The 8,380-nt window shown below is 40.0% G+C and overlaps 1 non-coding gene across 1 annotated transcript; it reads right to left on the bottom strand.

Moving 5' to 3' along the window:
• Positions 1–514: 514 nt before the first annotated feature.
• LOC141602997 (small nucleolar RNA R71) lies at positions 515–621 on the bottom strand. Its single transcript, XR_012524898.1, has one exon. It is a non-coding gene; the product is annotated as a small nucleolar RNA R71 (small nucleolar RNA).
• Between the last annotated feature and the right edge of the window lie 7,759 nt (positions 622–8,380).

The following is an 8,380-nucleotide window of genomic DNA, read 5'->3' as shown; positions in this document are numbered from 1 at the left end:
CTTGACGAATAATAGGAGACTTGTTAGGAGGAATTTGGGAGGTATTGGTGAAGTTGTTCAACCCACTAGTGAGTTTGTCAATCCTTTCGCAATAGAAGGAGAAGAGAACCCATTTAACAATATCCCACAAAATCCACCTACAATGCCTAAATTCTCGTCACACTCTATACCCACCGAGGAGGATTTACCAAATGGTACTCCTACCCCGCAACATCTCACCGGTAATTTTATTGCCAAGTCCGCCTTCATCCAACTAGTTGAGAGGAGCCAATTCGGGGGAATGCCTAGTGAGGACCCTCATTCTCATATGGAAACATTTTGTGATTATTGTGAAGCTATCTCTCAAACGGGCGTGACTCAAGACCAAATAAGATGGGTCTTATTTCCTTTTTCGTTAATCGGCACCGCAAAGCAATGGTTGAAGGGCCTTGATAAGGCCACTCTTGGAATAGATTCTTGGAAGAAGTTAGCTCTAGCTTTCTACAAAAAATTCTACCCACCGGAGAAGACCAATATGCTAAGAGCTCAAATTACGGGTTTTAAGCAAAGGGATGAAGAGTCTTTGTATGAAGCTTGGGAGCGGTTCAAAGGTATTTGTCGCTCATGTCCTCACCATGGACTTAGCGAATGGTTTTTAGTGCAACAATTTTGGAATGGTTTATATGAAGATTCAAGGAACATTCTCAATATGGGATCAAATGGAATGTTCACCGAAGTTGATGACAATCAAACATGGAACAAGATTGAGGAAATGGCGGTCCATAATTCGCAATATAGTAGGCCTCGCAAGGCTACTAGAGGAGGAAAGTATGAAGTGGACACTGTTACTCAATTGGGTGCTCAACTTAGTGCTCACATTGACACAATCAACTTGAAGTTTGAACAAGCTATGGCTAGACTTGAGGAAAACTCAAAATCATCAAAGCATCATGTCAATGCCATGACGGCATCCTCATCAATCCCAAGCGGGATATGTGAGAATTGTGGAACCTTGGGTCATGACTCAAGTGAATGTAGGGGAACAACCGAACAAGTTAATGCTTTCCAAGCTTACAAAAGTGGTACCCCTTATTCAAATTTTTACAATGAAAACACCAAGTTCCATCCAAATCTCTCATACAAGAGCCAAAATGTTCAAAACCCTCAAACAACATACACTCCACCACCCATGAGAAATCAAAATCAAAGACCCTTTTTCAACCAAAACCAAAGTTACCAAAATCAAAATCCATACAATCACCACAATGACCAAAGTTTTGATGTCCAAAAAGCGGTCCTTCAAATGCAAAAAAATCAACAAGAATTTTTCACCCAAATGCAAAAGGATAGCCAAGCAAAAGACACCACCATCAACAACATTCTAGCTCACACCAAGATGTTGGAAACACAATTGACCCAACTAGCATCTTCAAACTCACAAAGGCAAAAGGGGCAATTACCACCTCAAGGTAATCCCCTTAGACATGAAACGGTTAGTGCCATTCACTTGAGAAGTGGTACAACATATGAAGCACCGAAGGAGCAAGTTGAGAAAGAAGTTGTGAGAGCTAGTAAGAATGAAGTTGTAGTGCAAGGTCCCAAGGTAGGAGAATCATCAAAAGAAGAAAGTTCAAAGAAAAATGAAGACAAAGCCAAAGAAAAGGAACCCATTGTGATTAGACTTCCTTTTCCAAGTCGTCAAGCCAAGCCTAAATTTGATGATCAACTTGGAAAGTTCATGGAAATTGTGAAGAATTTAGAAGTCTCAATTCCTTTCACGGAATTAATCAATCACGTTCCCTACCTATGCAAAGTACATGAAAGATATCCTCACAAAGAAGAAGTCAATCCGGAAACTTGAGACTATCGCCTTCACTAAGGTGAGTAGTGCAATTCTTCAAGGGAGTTCACCTCCAAAGTTAAAGGATCCGGGAAGCTTCTCAATACCGTGTACCATTGGCGACACGACGATCAACAAAGCCTTATGTGATCTAGGGGCTAGTGTGAGTGTCATGCCGTACTCGGTAAGTAAAAGGTTGGGAATGGGAGAGCTTAAATGTACCAATATCACTCTTCAAATGGCCGATAGATCGACGAAGACACCATTAGGGATATGGGAAGATGTCCCCGTGCGAATTGGGAAGTTTTTCATCCCGGTGGACTTTGTCATTGTTGATATGGAGGAAGATTCCAACATTCCAATCATCTTAGGAAGACCTTTCCTACACACCGCGGGTGCGGTAATTGATGTGAAACATGGAGAGCTCACTCTAGAAGTGGGAGATGAAAGCATAACATTTAATCTTGACAAGACCATGAGAGCTCCTCGTTTGCATGAGCCATGTTTCATGATTGACCATTATAGCCGAAAAGATGAAAAGAAGAAATCGGAACTCCAATGGAGGAAGAAAATTGAAGATGCTCCATTCAAAGAGCAAGTGAATTGTGACAAGGAGAGCTTGCAAAGCTCATCAAAATCAACCAAGGAAGAAGATGATGGCCTCATTGGCCAAGAGAAGAAATTGGGAGAGTTGTCTCCATCCAAGCAAGAGATTTTCAATGATCAACTCAATGAAGTTTGTGGTCTTTGGGACAACGAATTTGAAGGGATCTTTAATCCCTACATTGGGCATGCTATCGATCATGATCAACAACAAGGGCCACGGTCTATTGAGGACCTCTACCACAACAATGAACAAGCTTTTAATTATTTCTTCGAGGTGTTGAGCAACATCAACAACACCTTGAACATGCCCCCTTGACATCTCATCAAGAATGAGAGTTTGGTGGAGTCCTCCCTAAACCACCACTTGTAAATATTTCTAACTCCCTAACTTACTTTTCAATTTTTGTATTGCATTTTTGTCATTTTTGGATTTTATTTACTTTGATCAAAATAATTGTCATGAAAAGAGAGAAGTGAGGGAGGGATTAACAATTTTAAATTGATGTGTAGTGCTTTACCTTAGTGTGGGGATGGCAATTGCCTAGGCTATTCATGCCTTAGTAATGCCCCCACAATGAAGAACACAAGATTTGAAAGAAAGAAAGAAAGAATGATAAGGGAAATGCATTGTGCACGAATGAAGCGAATCCGGGAACAAAGGACAAGGATCCGAGCGGATTCCTGATAATCCGCCCGTCTGCAGAGAATCCGTCCGTCCTGCTGAGAAGACGCCCGTCTTGGGCTGGGCTGAAACTGCAAATTCTTGACTGTTGAAGAATCCGAGCGGATTTCTGGAAAGACGCCCGTCTCACAGAATCCGTCCGTCTTTTGACAAAGACGCCCGTCTTGCAGCTGAAGAAAAACAAAGAAAAATCTCTGGACAAGAATCCGTCCGTCCTGCACGAAATCCGCCCGTCTCATCCAAAAAGAATCCGAGCGGATTCCCCAGAATCCGCCCGTCTCTAGGCGGGATTTTTGAAAATTTGAAGCTGAAGAATCCGAGCGGATTGCGCCTAATCCGCACGGATTGTCCCTGCGTCCTAATATTGTCGAGTTCTTTAAATACCCACCCCACCTTCATTCATTCATTCATTCACTCATAAACACTACCCATAACATCAAAACCCTCATCCTCTCCATCTCAAAAACAAAAACCCTCAACAAAACTCACAAAAATCAAATCAACCCATCCTTCAAACAACAAATTAATCACTCCATCTTCATTAACAATCAAAACCAAGCACAAAATCTTCACCTTTGAATTGATTTTTGTTCTCATAAAGGCAAAGCCTTTCACCTTCAAAATCGATTTGGGCATTCTACAAATTGAAGATTTTTGACTCTTTACTTGGTTAGCTCATCAAATGGCAAGAACAAAGGGAGCAACAAAGGCACCAAAAGCAAAGGCTCTCTCTCAAAGACAAAAAGCTCTACAAACAAAGAAAGCTATGGCAATGGTGGTAGCAACACCAAGCTTGGAAGTGCAACCACAACAACAACAAATTTCTATGGAAGCATCACCTTCTACTCCGGTAATTAACCAACTCTTGCATTACCCGGAGGTAACATTCATTTCCGATGCCCATAGAGATACATTTGTCAAGTTTGCTATGAAACAAATCCAATCCACCAAATTCATATGTCAAGATGCTTTAGAGAAGTTAGGTGTTCTTGAACAAACAAGAGTCTTTTTCAATGCCATGGGTTTGAAGAAATTGTTTGAAATGAAGGAAGTAACATACCCCTCCCTTGTTTTGGAATTCTTAAGTTCTTTAAAAGTGACAAAAGTTGAGAATAGGGAAAATATTGAGTTTCGTCTAGCTAACACTAGTAGACGCATTACCTTTCCGGAATTGGGTAAAATTTTGGGTCTTAGCGATGAACATAAATTTTATAAGCAATATGGGAAGTATGATCCCGAGCCTCTTTGGGAGGCAATCTCCGGGAAGAAATTTGAAGATTTTAAAGCTTGTCGTGCTCTTTTGGTCCATCATCCGGGCATAAGAGTATGGCACAAAGTTGTGGGAAATACCATAATTGCTAGGAAAGACACCAATCATTTTACGGGACTCGATTTTATTCTCCTTGAATCAACTTTGAATATTGGAAGAATTCACACCAAGCCCTACAATTCTTTGAGGCTATTGGTTGATAGATGGCTCCATGTAGATAGTGGGAAGAAGGGTCAAACCGTAATTGTTAATGGCGGCCTTGTCACGGTCCTAGCCAAGCACTTTGATCCTAATTTCAATAAGGATAGCAAGTACAAGGCTAAGGATGGTGGCCATCTTATTGATATGTCCACCTTGATTAACAAGTTTAAGTGGGTTGCTCACAATCCCCTTGATACCAAGTTTGGGTGGCTTACTAGTGAGGCTCGATCATTCACTTTACCCGCAAAGATTTGCCGTCTTAGTGTCCACCGGACCAACTATTTACTTCCCCTATCCAAGGAAGCCGAGTACATCATTCAACAACAAAAGGGTGATCATGAAACTCCCTCCTCTTCCATTGTTATACCACCTTACCCCTATGATTATGAAGAGTTCAAACCGCAAGGAGTTGAAATTGGAAAAGATTATGTCACTGATCTAATGCAAGCCATGCACAAGCAAGCTTATGAAGATCGGAAGAATGCTTACTTGGCTCAATATCCTCCCCTCTTACATCTAGCTAGGCAAGGACTCATTGATCCATCTTGTCCTTTGCCTAGTTGGGCGGATAAAGAAGCCTTATTTCCGGGTGCATCTAGGGACGTGGTGGAAGACAATGAGGTTGTTGGAAATGGTGAAGAATTTGATGATAACATTGAGGAAGAAGCGAGTGGAGATGAAGAAGGAGATGGTGAAGATGATGATGAAGAAAGCAATGAAGAAAGTGCCAAGGAAAGTGGCAATGTGACCACTTCTCATGAGGGAAGTGGTGATGATGATAGCATGATGGAAGACTAGCCTTGGAGATTCCTACTCTCCCACGGTTTGTCTATATCTCTTTGTATTTTATTTCATTTTGATCATTGTTGGTTTAGTCCTAGCAAAATCAAAGGACTCACACCTCGGTTCCATTGAGGTGTTCTTTATTGTTCCCATTTTTGAAAATCCAAAATGACAATCTTATTTCATGCATAACATAGTGTGTGCATGAACTATACCCATGCTTTGACATTAGCAATAGTGTCTTATTTGGTTTGGGGAAGTTAATGCATACACAACGGGAGGTAATCTAAATTATCCTCTCCGTCATAACAAAAAAACCATGCATCATGTAGTATAGCTTAGTGTAGAATTGCATTTAGTATAGAAAATCATGCATCATTTTGCATAATTTCCATCATTTTGGCCATTGAGGACAATGCCCATATTAGTGTGGAGATGGGAATTCTAACACTTAACTTTTATCCAAAAACCATAAAAATTGATAAATTTCACAAAAATCATAAAAATTATAAAAATTGAAAAACCAAAAACAAGTTCATTTCCTTTGTATATATTATTGTATATATTGTGTTTGTTTCATCCTTGTTCACTTTGATCGACTACGCCACATCCGAGACATGAGGATATTGAAGACCGCATGGTATGATCTTTCCAATCTCCTTTTTCCTCTTTATGTTAATGACTATGTGGCTTTATTTTGATTGATGCGGTAAAACAATGTGAACTTAGGATTGCATTTAGAATATATGTCATATTAGTTGGTAGAATCATTTGCATTAGGATGTTTATATGTTAGTTGCATCATGGCATGTAGTTGCATGTTAGAAAAATTTTGCGAAACCGTCTATTTGGGAAGCTTGACAAGTGTATATAGGCCCTAGTAGATGCTTTTTATTCTTAAGACTTTGCTTGTTAGAATGCTTGTAAAACACCCTAGGATGTGTCATGCTAGTATCCTTTGACCCATGGTTTAAGGCCGAGTCAAGAGTACCTTGTGGTGTGATAACTCCATGGCTACCGTTTATTCCAAGGTGACCCTTGAAACCATGCATACTTCTATCATTCATCCATGTTCTACCACATTTTTGTCAACAAAAGGAATGGGCACAAAAAGAAATCAATTTGAGTTCAATGAAATGAAAAGTGAAAGAAAGTTTGCAAAAATGCATCAAATGAAAAGAGGAGCAAAAATAGAACTCCTAAAGCTTCAAATACAAGGCACCCTCGTTACTAATTGGGGTGACTTTGAAAATGTTCAAAAAGAAATGCAAAAAAATTGTCAAGTATTGAAATGCCAAAAATCAAAAAGAAATGGCAAAGAAAGTGTTCTCAAAAAGTCAAATGCCAAAGAAACTTGGGGGGAAAAACAAAAATGAAAGCAAACTCCCAAAGTGAAACTCAAATATCTATTGATCCCTTTATCCATCATATCCATTTTTGTGCATGGTAGAGAGGGGACGACCCTTCTTCTTGTCTAGGCAAGAGGGGGAATTCCGCGATCCTCCAGTGTTTCTAACGCCATAGGGAGTCTACTCTTGACAAAAGCATTTAACGATTGAGGACAAAGGTACCCTAGCTTGACACATTTTGGAGGTGATTTATTGGTATCCTTCTAGGCTTAGTAGTTTGAACAAATTGCATCTATGAAGGATTGTGTACCCTTGAATTGCTTCCCTTGTGGATAATTTCCGCCACTTAGATGAGGAAAGTGGCTATTCTTTTTGTAGATGCATCCATTATGGGTTTTTGTGTGCTTAATGTTTGGATGTGTCGCCATTTTGGCAAGACCCACCTTGCTTGCAAGAAGGCATCCTACCTCATGGTTGTCTTGTTGTGAGTTGAAGGGGCGGAGTGAGACCCGCTAATTGTCTCATATCGGCTATTATTATTAGGTTAGGTTAGTATTGGTCCTAGTCTTTGTCACCTCTTTACTCGGGACGAGCAAAGGTTCGGTTTGGGGATATTTGATGTGACCATAATTAGCGCATATTTAGCCCCCGAATTACCATTGTTTCTATGCTTTTTAGTGCCTATTTGGGTCATTTCTTATCTTTAGTTCTTTGTTTTGCATATTCTTTGAGATTTTGATCCCTTGGTAGGAAAGGAGTAAGAATCTTGCATTTTCATGGCAAAACAAGGCTAAATTGATCACATTCAATGACCAAGCATCAAGGAGAGACAAGACTAGAAGGCCTTTGTACATAGCATAATAGAAGAGCATTGTTGAGAAAAGGATCCTTGAGTCCCCAAGGAAATCCCCAAGGAATTCGTGAAGAAAAGGGAAGAAAAGAAGAAGAAAAGATACTGTCAGACGATCCGAACGGATTGTGCACAATCCGTCCGTCCGCCAAGCACAATCCGAGCGTCCTTCAAAGGAATCCGCTCGGATTCCACCCCGCCAATCCGAGCGTCTTGACCAAGAATCCGCTCGGATTCTCCAGCAAGATCCGGCCGTCCCGACTCCCAGCCGCACGGATCACAGCACAGCACAGTTTCGTTCTTCAAGCTACGAAATGGAGAAGCCCTTCTCTCGGATAATCCCGGAGGCTCCTTGCTCAACTTAAAAAGTGTAATTACTAGTTTAGCCCTTAGTTAACCCTAATGCATCCTCCCTAATTTTCACTATAAATACCCCATTAGTCTAATTAGAGGAGCATGTTCTTTTTATCAATAGTTAGAGTAGTTAATATCAATCAAATCTCTCTTCAATATTGTAATCAAGTATTAATCTAGTTTTAATCCAAGTTTTAGTTCTTGAATCTCTCTCTTGTTCTTCATTTATTTTGGGTAATTCGAAGATTATTGGGTTTATTGGGAGATTGACAACCTTCCATCAATCATCAAGTTCTTCTATTATTCTTTGCATCTTTATTATTGGAATCATTAGTAGGTATAATCTCTTAATCCCTTTTTAATTATTGCTAATTACTTTCATTTATTCATCATGTTTCATTATGTTAGTATGATTGACAACCTTTCTAGCATGATCAATATGATAATGAGTGAGTAGTCTCTTAGC

Source organism: Silene latifolia, chromosome 9 (genome assembly GCF_048544455.1).
Source record: "Silene latifolia isolate original U9 population chromosome 9, ASM4854445v1, whole genome shotgun sequence".
NCBI classification, from domain to species: domain Eukaryota; kingdom Viridiplantae; phylum Streptophyta; class Magnoliopsida; order Caryophyllales; family Caryophyllaceae; genus Silene; species Silene latifolia.
Note: the sequence above shows the minus strand (reverse complement) of the source record. Positions and strands in the feature narration are given on the sequence as shown.